The sequence below is a fragment of the Dasypus novemcinctus genome, chromosome Y, assembly GCF_030445035.2.
Source record: "Dasypus novemcinctus isolate mDasNov1 chromosome Y, mDasNov1.1.hap2, whole genome shotgun sequence".
Lineage (NCBI taxonomy): Eukaryota > Metazoa > Chordata > Mammalia > Cingulata > Dasypodidae > Dasypus > Dasypus novemcinctus.
The window spans coordinates 11556833-11570822 of NC_092216.1; the positions used below are offsets into that span (position 1 = coordinate 11556833).

The 13990-nt window shown below is 41.2% G+C and overlaps 1 long non-coding RNA gene across 1 annotated transcript; it reads right to left on the bottom strand.

Annotated features, from left to right (window-relative positions):
* Nucleotides 1-3799: 3799 nt before the first annotated feature.
* On the bottom strand, nucleotides 3800-7761 carry LOC139438392 (uncharacterized). The gene is made up of 3 exons (XR_011648058.1): nucleotides 7577-7761; nucleotides 6447-6560; nucleotides 3800-6100 (listed from the first exon to the last, which is right to left on the bottom strand). It is a non-coding gene; the product is annotated as an uncharacterized lncRNA (long non-coding RNA).
* Between the last annotated feature and the right edge of the window lie 6229 nt (nucleotides 7762-13990).

Here is a 13990-nt window from a genome sequence, read left to right on the forward strand (position 1 = left end):
TACTGTATATTGTATATATGAATTACTGTGATCTAAGACTCTTGTGAAGAGAAGCTCAATAATTAGAAAAAAGAAAAGAAAAAGGATGTAGAAATTTTTCCAAATCAATATGTACTCTAGATCTAACCTTTAAACTCATCACTATATTCCATTATACTAGTAAGGGAACCTGACATTATACTGGGATTCACTTTACAGGAAGTTTTGGATCACAGAGTGGTTCAACAATGGCGGAGGAGGAATACTGGTATGGGATGTTATTGACAGGCTATATATGGCTGACAGGGAGTTATACAGGGCATATATCCAGGGTGCATGGAAATGTTCAGATATACTCATAGTGGAAACAATTAAAAACAACAGCTGGGGGGGACTGGGTTACTGGTGGGAGGGGCTCTAACGTGGTCCCTAGGGGAGCAGCGGCAGTCCCCCAGGTGCAACAGGAAGGAATGAGGGTCCAACAGTGAGCCCCTGATACTAATGACTATTCTTGTGAGCCTATATGCCTGAAATAAGGACAAGGTCTAGAGCATCACTGTGCCTAGGAGTTCCCTCCTGACAGCCTCCGTGTTACTCAAATGTGGCCAGTCTCAAAACCAAACTCAGCATGTAAATGCAATGCCTTCCCCCCAGCATGGGACATGACACCCAGGGATGACCCTCCCTGGCCCCGAGGGATCGCTACGAAGTACCAGCTGATGATGCAACTAGAAAATGACCTTGAATGAAAGGTTCAACGTGAACCAGCAGAATATCCTTGTCTACATATAATAACAGGAGTTAAAAATGCTGTTTGACCTAAAGTAAGGGGGAAATGGAAAGGACAAATGAGTTTATATGGCTACTAGTCTCTAAAAAATAGTCTGGAGGTTGTCAGAAGGATTGCCCTTATGCACACCTGAGCAGAGTCTAAGAGACAGATAAAGTAGATACAACCCCAGGTATTGGTTCTTGTGAGGGATAAAGAGACCCACGGGTTCTATGGTCATGGCAGATGGGGTTCACTGCCATGTCAGATGGCCCTTCTTTGGAGCTGGTGTTTCTGCGTGATGTAACTAGACTCAGATGGGATCTCTTTTCACAAGCCTTTCATGCTACTTTACTGGAATTGTAGTTGGTGCTGGGGTTTAAGATATATTTAGGGGATTTGAATCTCTGGACTGACAATATGATAGCCAGGCCCTGAGCCTCAACAGACTTCAGCTCCTACACTCTTATTTATTGGACTTACACCGCTCAGCTAACATGGAGTTGAAGAAGGTCAACCACCACACCATGGAGCCTGGAGTGTCTACAACTGAAAGCAGGAGTGCATCCAGTATGCATGTGGAATCTAAGCCCCCACTTGACATAGATGTGCAATGGACACAACCAATCCAATGTCCACAGAGAAAATGTGGCGTTTGTGTGGGAAGGGTGGCCATGGTGACTGCTGGGTGCGGGGAATGGGAGGAAGAGATGAGATGGGGAGACGTTTTCGGGACGTGGAGATGTCCTGGGTGGTGCTTCAGGGACAACTACAGGACATTGTAGATCTCCCCAGGGCCCACTGGATGGAACGTGGAGAGTGTGGGCTATGATATGGACCATTGACTATGGGGTGCAGGGATGCTCAGAGATGTACTTACCAGGTGCAATGGATGTGTCATGATGATGGGAAAGACTATTGCTGTGGTGGGAGTGGGGGTGGGGGCGGTGGGGTTGAATGGGACCTCATATTTTTTGAATGTAATATTTTTTAAAAAAATAAAATAAAATATAAAAAAAAAATTTTTTTAATTAAAAAAAAAAAAGGTTACTATCTGGCAAAGTATAGGAACCGAATGATATTTTAGGGACTCCAGAAAAGGGAACTCATCCAAATCTTTAGGTACTGCCTGTGAAATCTGATGTTGAGTTCTTGGCGTGGCTTCCTAGCCTCAGGAAGCTTTTAAAGTCCAATCAGAAGTTCCTTATGAAAACCACCAGTAAAGAAACTTAGAAGGAACTGTCGGAAAAATCACCATGCTTTCTGTACCTAAGTAAATAACTAGACAAAAACCTAATGAAACCAACCTTAATTTATAATCAAAAATAGTCTCTTTGAGGTTATCTTTGATCAAAAGATGGGTGACTATAAAGAGAAATTTTATGATTCAATGGAAAACTATTGCACATTCCTATTGGCTTATTAGATTCTGCTCTTGTTCATTGCCTGAGCTGTTTCACATCCCCCTGGTAAGCTGTGGATAACTGTGTGGGTTTGTTACCTACCTGCAAATTTGACTAATCCTGTGATCTTGCATATTGTCTACTCTAAATGCCAGTCAGAAAATTATTATCTTTTTACTGGGTCTCAAACAATAATACTCTCAACCCCTTGACCTGCTGTAATATTAACAAGGTTCCCCTCTTTCATGTGCACTACCATACCTTTCCTAGGAACACATGACCTAGAGTGAGAAGTTAAAAATATATCAAGGGTAATGAAACAGAGCTTTAATACCACCATGAATGTTCTTCAGGGTTTCCAGACTGAAGGCAAAACTTAGCATCAATGTACTTATGAAACAGACACTAGATATGCTAACTACCAATGTTGATTTTTTGTTATTAAGTGTGGCACAGTGAGAAATGACTTAAATATTTTTAAAAAACTTTTTAGGTTGCTTCATGTCATCAGTCAAGCTTAAATACTTCGATGGACAGATCTATTTCCCAACCTAGGTTGGTGACAAATAAAGTATGCTGTAGGTTTAAGCTTTTGTTTAAATGTTTTTAATTCTTGTAGAAATTGTATTTCATGATTGTGTTCAAAATGTCAGTCAAGATATGTGATTGCTTTTAACACAACTAATCAAAAGGAAATTAGCTAGATATGGAACTGTTTCTAATGGACTGAGACTAATACTTAAAAAACAGAGACCCTAACCTAGAGAAAGGCTGTACCTATAATCCACTCAACTGAATAACTCCTCTCCAAAGCTCTTTAATGTAATGAAATTCACTCATCAAATCTTTTTGCGGTCATGAAAGGAAAAAAAAAAAAAAGGAAAAAATTGAAAGAACAAATGGAACAAAATTACCTTGAGATCATTGGAAATATAACCAAAAAGAGGTATACTGTTAAGTAAAATAAGATGGCCACCTGCATTGGACATTGCTGAAAGATCCCTTTTTGAAAGGAGATTTTCTAGAAGATACAAACAATTGACCTACAGGGGTTTACCAAGAAAATGGAGTATATCCTACAGGGTTACTGATAAACAGCATCTGGTGAAAAATAGACAGTTTTGTAAGATTGGAAAAAATACCATGCTAATTAATGTATATCTGCTACCTGTTTCCTAAGAACACATTATGTAAAATGGAAATTTAACATATGCTAATCAGAAAGGAAATTCCCTCACTTGCTTCATTTTTCCTGCATAAGCTCTCCCCTTTCACTCCCTTGCTGGAGCTCCCTTCTACTTTCTGAATGATATGCTGCACAATTTATCAATCAATAAGCTGTGAGATCCTAAATTGCATGAAAGTTTTTATCACATTTTAGTTGATTAAGATTCCCTTATCAGAAAAATGTTTAAACTCCTAAGTACAGAGGTATAAATTTCCATGACTCACAATTTCACCCTGTACTCCAGGGAACATGTTCTCTGAAGAACCAATCACACCAAATAAATATTTCCCACACCATATAAAAAGTGCAGCCTCTCCCAGGCCCCTGATGTGCAGCAGTTTGCCATGATTGTGATATGGGCAAAAGGAACTTAATTTTCCCACCCCACATTCCAAGCAGCCAAAAACACTCACAACCAGATTTTTATTTTAATTTTTATTGTTATTGCACTTTAGCTTTCCCTCAGGGCAAAAGTACCCACTTTTGCATTATTTGATCACATGCATAATCTTTTCTCTTAGTACTTTTTTTTTTAACCTTAAAATTCAGGAACAATGGGGTTAACTTCTTAAAATATTATTTCAACTTCATTGTTTGAAAATGCACACAGCAAATACATACTATATGACCTATGCTTTGGATTTATTTTTTGCCCACACCTTCCATGTATGAAAGAAAAAAAATGATGGGTCCAAAGGCTGGAACCATCTTAAAATGTCTCTAACTTTCATACTTATTTACTGATTGTCGTACCAATGGAACACTATTACATTTCAGGTTTTGCAGCAGCTAACACATCATATCCTTGCAATGCAGATAAAGGATTCAAAAGACTAAACCACAGATAAATGGTTTCCTGTGCATTTCTCAAAATAAGTATTGAGAAAAGGAAATGAAAGCAACAGGTTGAATAATACTCAACAAATTGCCTCCCCACACACAACTTCCATACAGTCCATCAAAAATTTATTAGAAGCAGGTATATCATTTTGATGTTTTTGTTAATGTTTCCAAACAATGTATTTTGAAATGAGAATCACTTACTCATTTTCACAGAATTCTTCTGATGCTCTTCATCACACATTAGTGATCAGAAATGAGGTGTAATTCCCCAATCCCTGCCCACAAAAGCTTAAGTAGGATCTTACTGTAAATTGAAGTTTAGCCTTAACTCATGGATTGTGCAAGAATTAACTGCTGTTGGGTTTGAATGATCAGATGGATTTTGGTATGGTGTATTTAAAAGATATTGAATGCAATTTGCAATGCTTAATAAAAAACCTTTCTTCTTTTAGCATTAAAAAAAAGCGCTATTTTTGATAATCACTTTTTCTTGGGGTGGGTGAAGCCTTCGCCCTTGGACATGTCCAATACAAATTTAAGATGCAATACTGGTTTACTAATATTTCCAAATGCCAGTTTCTGCTTATTGAATTTGGCACTCTGATTCTTTTTAATTTAACTGCACTCTTGCTTACAGAACCCAGGAATCCACTAAGGGCCTTCAAGAATTTTTCCTTTTAGAAGAATTTTTGCCTTTATCTGAACATTAAATGGCTCAAATCAAGGGCTTTGCTGTTATTAAAAATATGTATTTTAAGTAATTGAGAAGTTATAAAGGAACTCAGTAATGATAAAATCTAGAGATAAGCTAATTTCAGCCCATTTCAATCTTAGGAAAACTAGGAAAAAAGTAACCTCTTACCTTTTAAAAGTTATCTTTTAAACTCAATAAAGATTTTTAGTTATTAAATCTATAATAGTATTTAATATTTTCATTATTGTTAATGGTAAATGAATATTGTACTTGGAAACCACACATTACAAGAGCAAGCATACATCCCAAATTGCTTTTTAACATTGCTACTAAAAATGCAATTTTCACCCTAATTTTGACAAGATAACTTAAAAGTCTCTTTGTTTCAAACCTAGTTGACCACCTTAGTTTGATACCTGAAATAAATAAAGTATCATCACCTTCATTTCCTTGATCATATGAAATATATAGTGTTGGCTTATCAAATTCTACAAAAATTTAGAATCAACTAATATTAAAATTTTCATGCAATTCATACTGGAAATTCTGAGTCTCAAGAAAATGATCTTCCTATTAGCTAGAATAGATAAAGCTACTTCATGTATCTTAATGAAAACCATTTCAAATGTACTAAAAGAATTTACTCCAATCATCAGATGTTTGGCATTTATTAATTCCCCAGTTAGATCAAGAGGAAGCCCTGCAAAAGTTGCCAAGGGTTCAGAGCAAAATAATTTCCCTTCCAGCTATCAGCCATACAAAAGAAGTTTAAAATTTTTTTATTGGCATATTTTAAAAATTGTGCATTCCATTAATTTTAAAATCATTTGAAGAACAAATAGCACTCTCCATTTAACAACCAACCATACCCCTAAAACCAGCTTTGCTTTTACTGTATATTCATTGTTTTCACACCCAGCCTTTCTTCATTAACATGTAAGCTCTTTCCCTACCCAGCTACTCAGACAGGCTGATAAGTAAAGCAAGAGTGACCTTCCTTATCAGAAGGTAGTTCTGGACTCCAGTGTAAAGCGGCAGCAGTTATTTAAACTTGATCCAAGGTCTTTGCATTTTAGAAAGTTAGCTTAAAAAAGTGATAGAAGGCAAAGCCTGTGGAATGTACGGTGCACATTGGCCGACCAGTTGTCTTTATGATTCCCCAGCTTGTTTCTCCTGTTCAATCGCTACAAGGAAAAAAATGAGATGGAAGGGATTACTAGGATTAACAAATCCTAGCGATAGTTCACAACACTTTCTATTAAAATACATTTTCATATAATATGAAGTCTTATGAAACATTTGCACAATATTATATATGAACGTTACATTAAAAATACTTTTACTAAATTACTAGAACCTTGTGTTTGTTGGCCGCAAAACAATTTTTAAGTAACCTTTCCCGGACACATTGACCATAAAATTGTCAGCTCCAGTCCCGCACTCCCTCACCCTCCGCCCTGGAATTCTCCCAGCCTGTCCCAGGCTGGCTCCCACCCGCCCAGCTTTTCTCAAGGGTTGGGGGGAGCTTACTTTCTTTGGAAGGCAGTGGATTTTTCTCTTGCGTTTCTGTCTTCTTCAATTTCGACTTATCGAATTTCTCAATCTCAGCCATATCGGGTTTGTCAGACATGGTTGCAGAGGAAGCTGCAGGTACAAAAGCGGGAGGGGGGGGGTCAGAAAGAGCCACGCACCCTCAGCTCTCCGCAGACAGGCGCTCCCCCACCCCCTAGCTCCTGCACGAAACCCCAAACCCCTCCTCCTCCTTCCGCTTTTTTTTTTCAGGGCTGAAGATCGATCTTCCTCTTTTGCAGAGGGGGAAAAAAAAATCCCTTCCCCCACCCATATTTCAAAGCCGGGGAGCTTGGGGAGGGGGGAAATGGGGAGCGCCCCCCACCACGAGACTAGCATTAGGAAACCACCGCTCAGGGTGGCCTGCAGCGCTTTAACAATGCAAATCCGGCTGGAAGGCGTAGAAAATGGGGTGCAGCCGCTGCAAGTCCAAAGCCTTGGGGGGGGGGGGGAGGGTGGCGGGTCTGGGATCAGGTACAAATTCTTAAAATGAAGCCGTGGTTGCACACCGCGCTTCCGTTTTGCCCGCGGTGGCCTCTCGCCTAACGGGTGCGAGCCGGCCTCCTTCGCTCACAAAGAAGGGCGCAGCGCCCGCAGCCCGCAGCCCGCAGCCCCGACCACCGCCCAGCCCCGCGGCCCCGCACCGCGCGCCGCCCGCGCCCCCGCCCAGGGCCGCAGCACGCCCTCCGCCACCCGCGGGCGACCCTGGCCAGCCAGCTCCGCCACCCACGCCGGGCAGCGCCGGCCGGCGAGAGGCAGGGGAGGCTCAGGGTGGCTGCGCCAGCAAACAAAGGGCCTTTCTAGTCCCGCACCGTCCCTGCCTCCCGGGCCGTGCCGCATCCCCTGGAGGGCGGGAGGAGAAAGTAAAACGGGCCCTCGAGGCTGCCGAGCCGAACGCCCCCGCTGGCTTTGGAAAGCAGAACCCCCCCCCCCAAAAAAAAACCCCCGGGGCCCGGGCCCACCATCCGCCAGGGCGCAGCCCCGCACCGCGCCGCACCGCGCCGCAGCCTTCCCGCCAGGGCCGCGCGGCCTGCAGCCCGCGGGGAGGGGCCCGGGCGCGGCGGGGAGGAGGCAGGGGCCCCGGGGCTCACCCGAGCGAGAGCCGCGAGCGAGGAGAAGACAGTCCGCGCGGGGTTTGTCGCCGAGTGCCGGGCGGGGCGCGCGGCCGCCGCTTTATGGGCGCCGCCATGGAAATGAGCTGACGTCACCCGCGCCCAATTAACTCCTTCGGGCCGCGCCCGGCGAGCGGCGCGCGGGGGCGCGCGCGGAGCCCCCCTTCCGCGCCGCGCGCGGGCGGAAGGCCGAGGCGGGACCAAGGCCCCGCGCCGGGGTGCTGCGGTGCCCCCGGGTCGTGCTTGTTTGGCTGGAACGCTGTTCTGCAGCCGCGTTCGCGGGGCCTGTGCACGCTCGCCAGTGCCCGGGTGTCGCCTAGGGGGACGAGCATGCCTTTACTGCGAGGCTGGCAGTGTCTGGTGCAGATTTTCTTAGAGGAGAGACCCGGTGATTTTTAGTTGGAGGGCCTTGCCCAATGCAAGAGTAGAATCCCGCTGACTCTTAAACAGTCTGGCGGGATGCATTCGCACCATCCCTCACCTTTGCCTCCCGCGTTCGCTTTCTCCTACACTTGGATAGAAGAAAAGCATCCTTAAGTGACTTTTTTTTTTTAAGTTTCGTCACTCGGATATCCATACTGTTTTCCATTACTGTAATTTTTGTGCTCGCCCAAGGCAAATAATGGTAACACTGACTAGCAAAGGCTAAGATTTATAGTATAGTGCCTCTCCCTTGGATACGGTGCTCGGTTCCTAACTTGCTGACTGACAACGAGGAAGTCCTTTCTTGTTCTGTATTTTCCTGCTTTATGTAAAAGTGATTGCTAAAAAGTTCGTGCTGAATTCCAAACATCTATAATGTAAGATTAAATTTAAAAATTGACTCTGTTTTGAAGGGATTGCTTTTCAGCTCCAACACATTTGAAGCAATTTCTAAGATACATAAGGAAATATTCACCATGGAAAATTCAGGTGTATACAGGAAACAGTTTCGAAGATGACACCTAACTGAGCACGTACTGTGAGCCTGCAAAAGGCATGGGAAAGGAAAATATACGCGGATCCTGAAGAGTTCAGTTGTAATTGTTTCTAAGACCTGCGGACCAGTGTTGAAAACCTCCCTTCTTTTCTATGTGCAGAAGAAATATTTTTGGAAAGAACCTGCTAATTATATTTACCGCAGAGGTTTTACAATTATTGGGATTAAAGTTGTTTAAAAGCCCTTAAAAAGTCATTTCTGACAGGTCAAACTTCTCCATTTCCTCACCCCTTAACTTCCTTTTTCTAGGGGAGGAAGAGGGAGGCAGGGGCGGGGAGAGACAGATTACAGGTGCCCCTGTTCAGGCGCTTCTGCATAGCTGCCATTCTTTTCTCCAAATGGAGCACTGGTCCTTTTCCTGCACCGTCCCCTTTCTGGTGACAAGTTCTCCTGCCGCTGAACCGTGTTGTCTATGCTGGAGTCTGCTACATCGCTAAATCACAAAAAGATCTTGCAGGGGGATTTTCAGTTTGTTAGAGTAGGTAGCAGCAATTGTAGAGACGCCATTTCTGTAAATCTTTTGATTCAATTTCCTTCACCTAGCTGTTGCTTTTCTCCCAGCTGTCTCGAAATTACAAGTAAATGTCACCACCCATATAACTGCTTGTTTTCCCCAGGACTTTTTGTTTAAAGGGTTAGGTCTTACAGAGGCCAAATCTAAAGAATTTTCAGGTTGGTAATTAGCAGACTTTTGCTATGTACAGGAAACTGATAAGAAGCACTTGTTTAAGAGACAGAAAAAGGAGGAAATCCTAGAGAGGTGACTGGGTTGAAAGGAAAATGAGTTTGACTTGCCAATGGTCAGAAAATCTATAAAGAATCAAAAGGTAAGGGTGAGGCAGATGAAAGGAAAGTAAACTGAAGGAATATTTTAAAATTGCATGACCCTGCTCAAGTTCATTAAATCTTTCTGTACCTCAGTTTTTTCATTTGTAGAATGGATAATTGTTCTACCTATCAAACAGGTATTAAGAGCATTAAATGCTTATTAGCAAAGTACAAGGACTTAGTAAGTTCTTTGTGTGTTGCTTCAATCATTACATTATTATTAAGACAAGAAGGTTAAGGAAAAGTACTTGGTCCAACCAATTCACGAGCGGCCTAGGTCAGGGCAACCACAAGACCAAAGGATTTGGCACACAGTACTAGATCAGGCATGAGCTTTATTGGGACTTATGAACTGAAAAGAGTCCTCCACGGTTGCTGGTGGAAGAATGAAGAAAGCAGTCGCAATGAAGGGAGAAAAGATGGGGCAATATAAGGGGTTCTAGGACAAAGATATTCCATAAGGTATAAAAGAGTTTATGCAAAAGTTACACTATGTGCACAAAGAGGGTGTCTGGTGATGTTATTATAGAAAGGGAGTTAACAGCCTTGAGAAGATTAGAGTTTTCAGTACCATTGGTACATTCTTCCGTCAGGGAATTTTGTTACTTTTTAACTAATGAGTGGCAAGGTTATGCCTGTAGCTTTGGGCTGTGTTTCATTTAAGAAGTACAGGCCCTTGGCTCCTCCAATAATAATATTTTCATTGTGTGGTATTAATGTAAAGATCATAACATGTTTTATCCTAGTTATTTCTCTTGTAAAGTACCAGTTGCATAAGATCTTTGCTTTAGTTTTACAGCAAATGAAAAAATAAACCTCTACCGGTTGAGTGAGATGTTGCTTTCCACTTGGTTTCTATTTTCATCCTTACTACAATTACAGGAAAGTTTTTGGTTGAGGAAACAGGCATAGAGAAGATAATTATTGTGATAGATAAGCCTTAGTTGTTCTCTATTATTTAAGCTAAATTGCAAATAGAAATTTTTACCCCTGCCCTCAAGTTCCCACCCACCAAGAGAGTTTCAATAGATAGCTTGTTTTGTGTTCCATGATGCTTGTTAGGTGATAGCTATTTAATAAATACTTGTCATATTTCAATTAATTGAATTGCTTAAGGGAGGAAGGTATTTTGACCCAACTCTGCCAGACTCTGAATCAGTGATTGTTGTCTCTTTGCTTTCCACTCTCCAGATAATTAATTCCAGTAGTATTAATGTTTCAGATATCAGGGATAATTTTTGCATTATTGAAGATACCATTTATAAGTAAGGTAGCATGTGCTGAGTGTACCAATTACTGAGGCATTTTTAATCCCAATTTAAAGAGGAGAAGCCAGAGACTTCAATGGAAGAACTGCTTGCAAAATGTCTTTGGTAATTGCAAATGGCTGGCATACACTTTTAAGTCTTCCCAATGAGAAATGAATAAAAAGCCCATTCTCCTTTCTTCATATTAAAGTTGTTTTGAACTCATACTACTGGGATGAAACTGCCTAATTTAAGCATTATCTTTTCTAGAATCCAAAGCTCGGGCCTTCAGGCTTTGTCAGAATAAAAGTAAAAAACCATTGAACTTCTCCATCCTTAAACATTTTAAATATAGATAATGTAATACATCATTTAAATTAAAACTTGGCTGTTTCAATCTTCACGTACTGTATTACAGAAACTCAATGTACTTTTTTGCTTTCTCCTAAAAAGCCCAATATAATTGTAATAAAGGGAATACTATATCCTGAACATTGATAGTTTTATACAGCTTTTCACTATTTTAATATTTTTTCCCAAGACTTATTTATATTGTCAAAGAAAAACTGTTAAACAGGCAAGGAGGACTTTATTCAAGGATTGCTGTATCTGTCAAAATAAAGGACAACAAACCTTTCATGGACTGTAAAGGGGTTGGAGGAAGCACTGCAAAATAGTAAAGGGGATGAATCACTGAAATGACTGAGGGATTTACTGAGGTTGAAATTAGGATCACCTGGTTTGGGATGTTTTCCTTTGCTGTAATTATACATTTTCTTGCCCATTCAGAAAACTCAATCCATGTATTTCTCCCCAGAATTTCTTGTTGCCTGTTTTCCAATCATGCTACTTCAAAGTCGCTGACCAACCTGCCAAACAATTGACCAGAGCTTTTGAAATGGTATGTGATTACCAGTCTGACCATTTCTTCTCCCACACATAATCAGCAACCAGGTGAAATGCTCAGAGTTCTGCCAACTAGGAAGATTTCCTTTCACCAGCGTCCCTAATGGACATCCCAGAAAGTGGCTATAGGATTGTAATAGTCTACTTTCAGTGATGCCTCTGGGAAGAACTATTTATAAATGATACTTGAGATTTCTTCTCAGTCAATTAATCATGAGAAAAGATTTTTTTTAAAAATAAGAGGTTAATATGGATAAAAGATTTCAAGTGGAGTAAAGAGGCCATTCAGGAAGTTACTCTTAGGTACTTCTCAGTCAACTATCATAAACTGTGGAGGTATGCAAAACTGAAAGTAACAATGTTTCTGAGGATAGGTGTTTCGTGAAACAACTACAAAATAATGAAATCAGTAAACTGTCTACCTTGAAAGACACTACCCTGAAAGACATTCTAATCATAATTCTTTAGAGACAATTTCTGTCATTTTTTTCTTTAAAACTGTTTGCTTGGAAGCCCCAAGACAGGACACAGTTTAGGCAGCTATATGAATCTGTACTTCCCAGATTGCAATTCTAAGACTTTAAATAAATGTGTCCATTGCTTTATAGCTAGTCATAGCTAACTCCCCAAGAGGTTGAAGCTGTGGGTTGGGAAGAGAAGGTAACATGGCAGGGGTGGTGACCATGGGCATTTAGGCTACTACCTTATGTAACTTGTGTCTTCAGGACCCACTCAAGCCCTATCTCATATACACCACTTCCACTTTACTATGGATTGCTGCTGTGCATGCCCAGCTTTATGTTTTAGTGGATCAGACAATACTGAGCTCATGATAGGCAACTCAGGTTTCATGGTTAAGCATTTAGCCTCTAAGAAGGCCCAGTTGCAGGCCAAAAGCTGTTTCTCAAAAGGAGAGTAGTTATCTGCAGAGGATGGCAGGGCTTTGCTCCAAAATTTTGAGGGTTTGTTTTGTGATTCTCCTATAGGGGCTTGCCAAAGGCTCCAGACAGCATTTCTATTTGCCACTGAAACTTTTGGCACCATTGGATCTGCTGGATCATATGGCCCAAGTGGTAGTGCTGCTTGCACAGCAGCCTTGACCTGACGCAGAGCCTTCTCTTGTTCGGGTCCCTAATCATAACAAGTTTTCTGGTCACTCAGTAAATAGGCCAGAATAGCAAATCCAAATGAAAAATATCTTGCTTAAAAAATCCAGTCCTTAGAGTGGCGTAATCAACATGGTGACATAAGACATCCCCTGGAAAATCTCCCCTCAGAAACTATAAATAAAAGGCCAAATCACACTTCCTTGGAACTTTAGAGGATGATAGAGACTGGAGAAGGAAGACAAAAATGATGATTAAAAGACAATATTAAAGAGAAAAAAACCCAAAACTTGGACCTGTCAATCTGTACCTCTCTGTGCCCTTCACGCTGTCACTCAAATTCCTGAGACACTGCTCATTTTTTCCTAATATTTTATCTCTCTTTTCTTCTCACTGTATGATTTTTATTGTTTTGTCTTCTAGATCACCAGTTCTTCTTCCTGTTCAAATCTGCCATTGAATACATCTAGTGTGTTTTTTTCTCTAGTGTATTTTAATCTCTTATTATTGTGACTGTTAGCCTCATAATTTCTGTTATATATCCTTTTTATTTATTTATGTTAAAGAAACTTTAGAGGGAAGCAGATGTGGTCTAAGTGATAGGGCTTCCACCTATCAAAAGGAAGGACCCAGGTTCAAGACCCAGGAGACTCTGGGGCTTCCTGGTTAAGGTGTGCCCACATGGTGAGCCAGTGCCCACACAAGTGAGTCACGCAGCAAAGATGATGATGCCACAAAAGTGAGACAAAGGGGAGGGTCAAGGTGAAGTGCAGCAGAAACCAGGAACTAAGGTGGTACAAGTGATAGGGTAACTCTTGCCATACCTGAGGTCCCCAGGATCAAATCTTGGTGAATCCTAGAGAAAGATGAGAAAAGAAGACAAAAAGAGAAATAGATACAGAAAGATCACATGGTGAATGGACACAGACAGCAAAACAGGATGGGGAGGGGGAAGGGGATGTGATTAAAATGAAAAATTCTAGATTGTGTATATGGAATGAGCTCAATTGTGGTGCTTAGTAAGCACAAAATCTGTAAGGTTGGCCAGTAGACTGGAAACTCGGGCAGGATTTTATACTGCAGTCATGAGTTAGGAACTTTTTTCTCTAGGAAACCTCAGTTTTTGTTTTGAAATACTTTGAACTTGATTTCTAGATGAGGATCTTCAACTGACCTTTAGGATAAGGCCTACTCATGTTTTTGAGGATAATCAAATGACTGTAGAGATTAACCACATCCATAAAATACCTCAGAGCAACACTCATATGTATTACAGTTTGATTAAATAAGTGGACCCTATAGCCTAGCCAAATTAACACATAATACT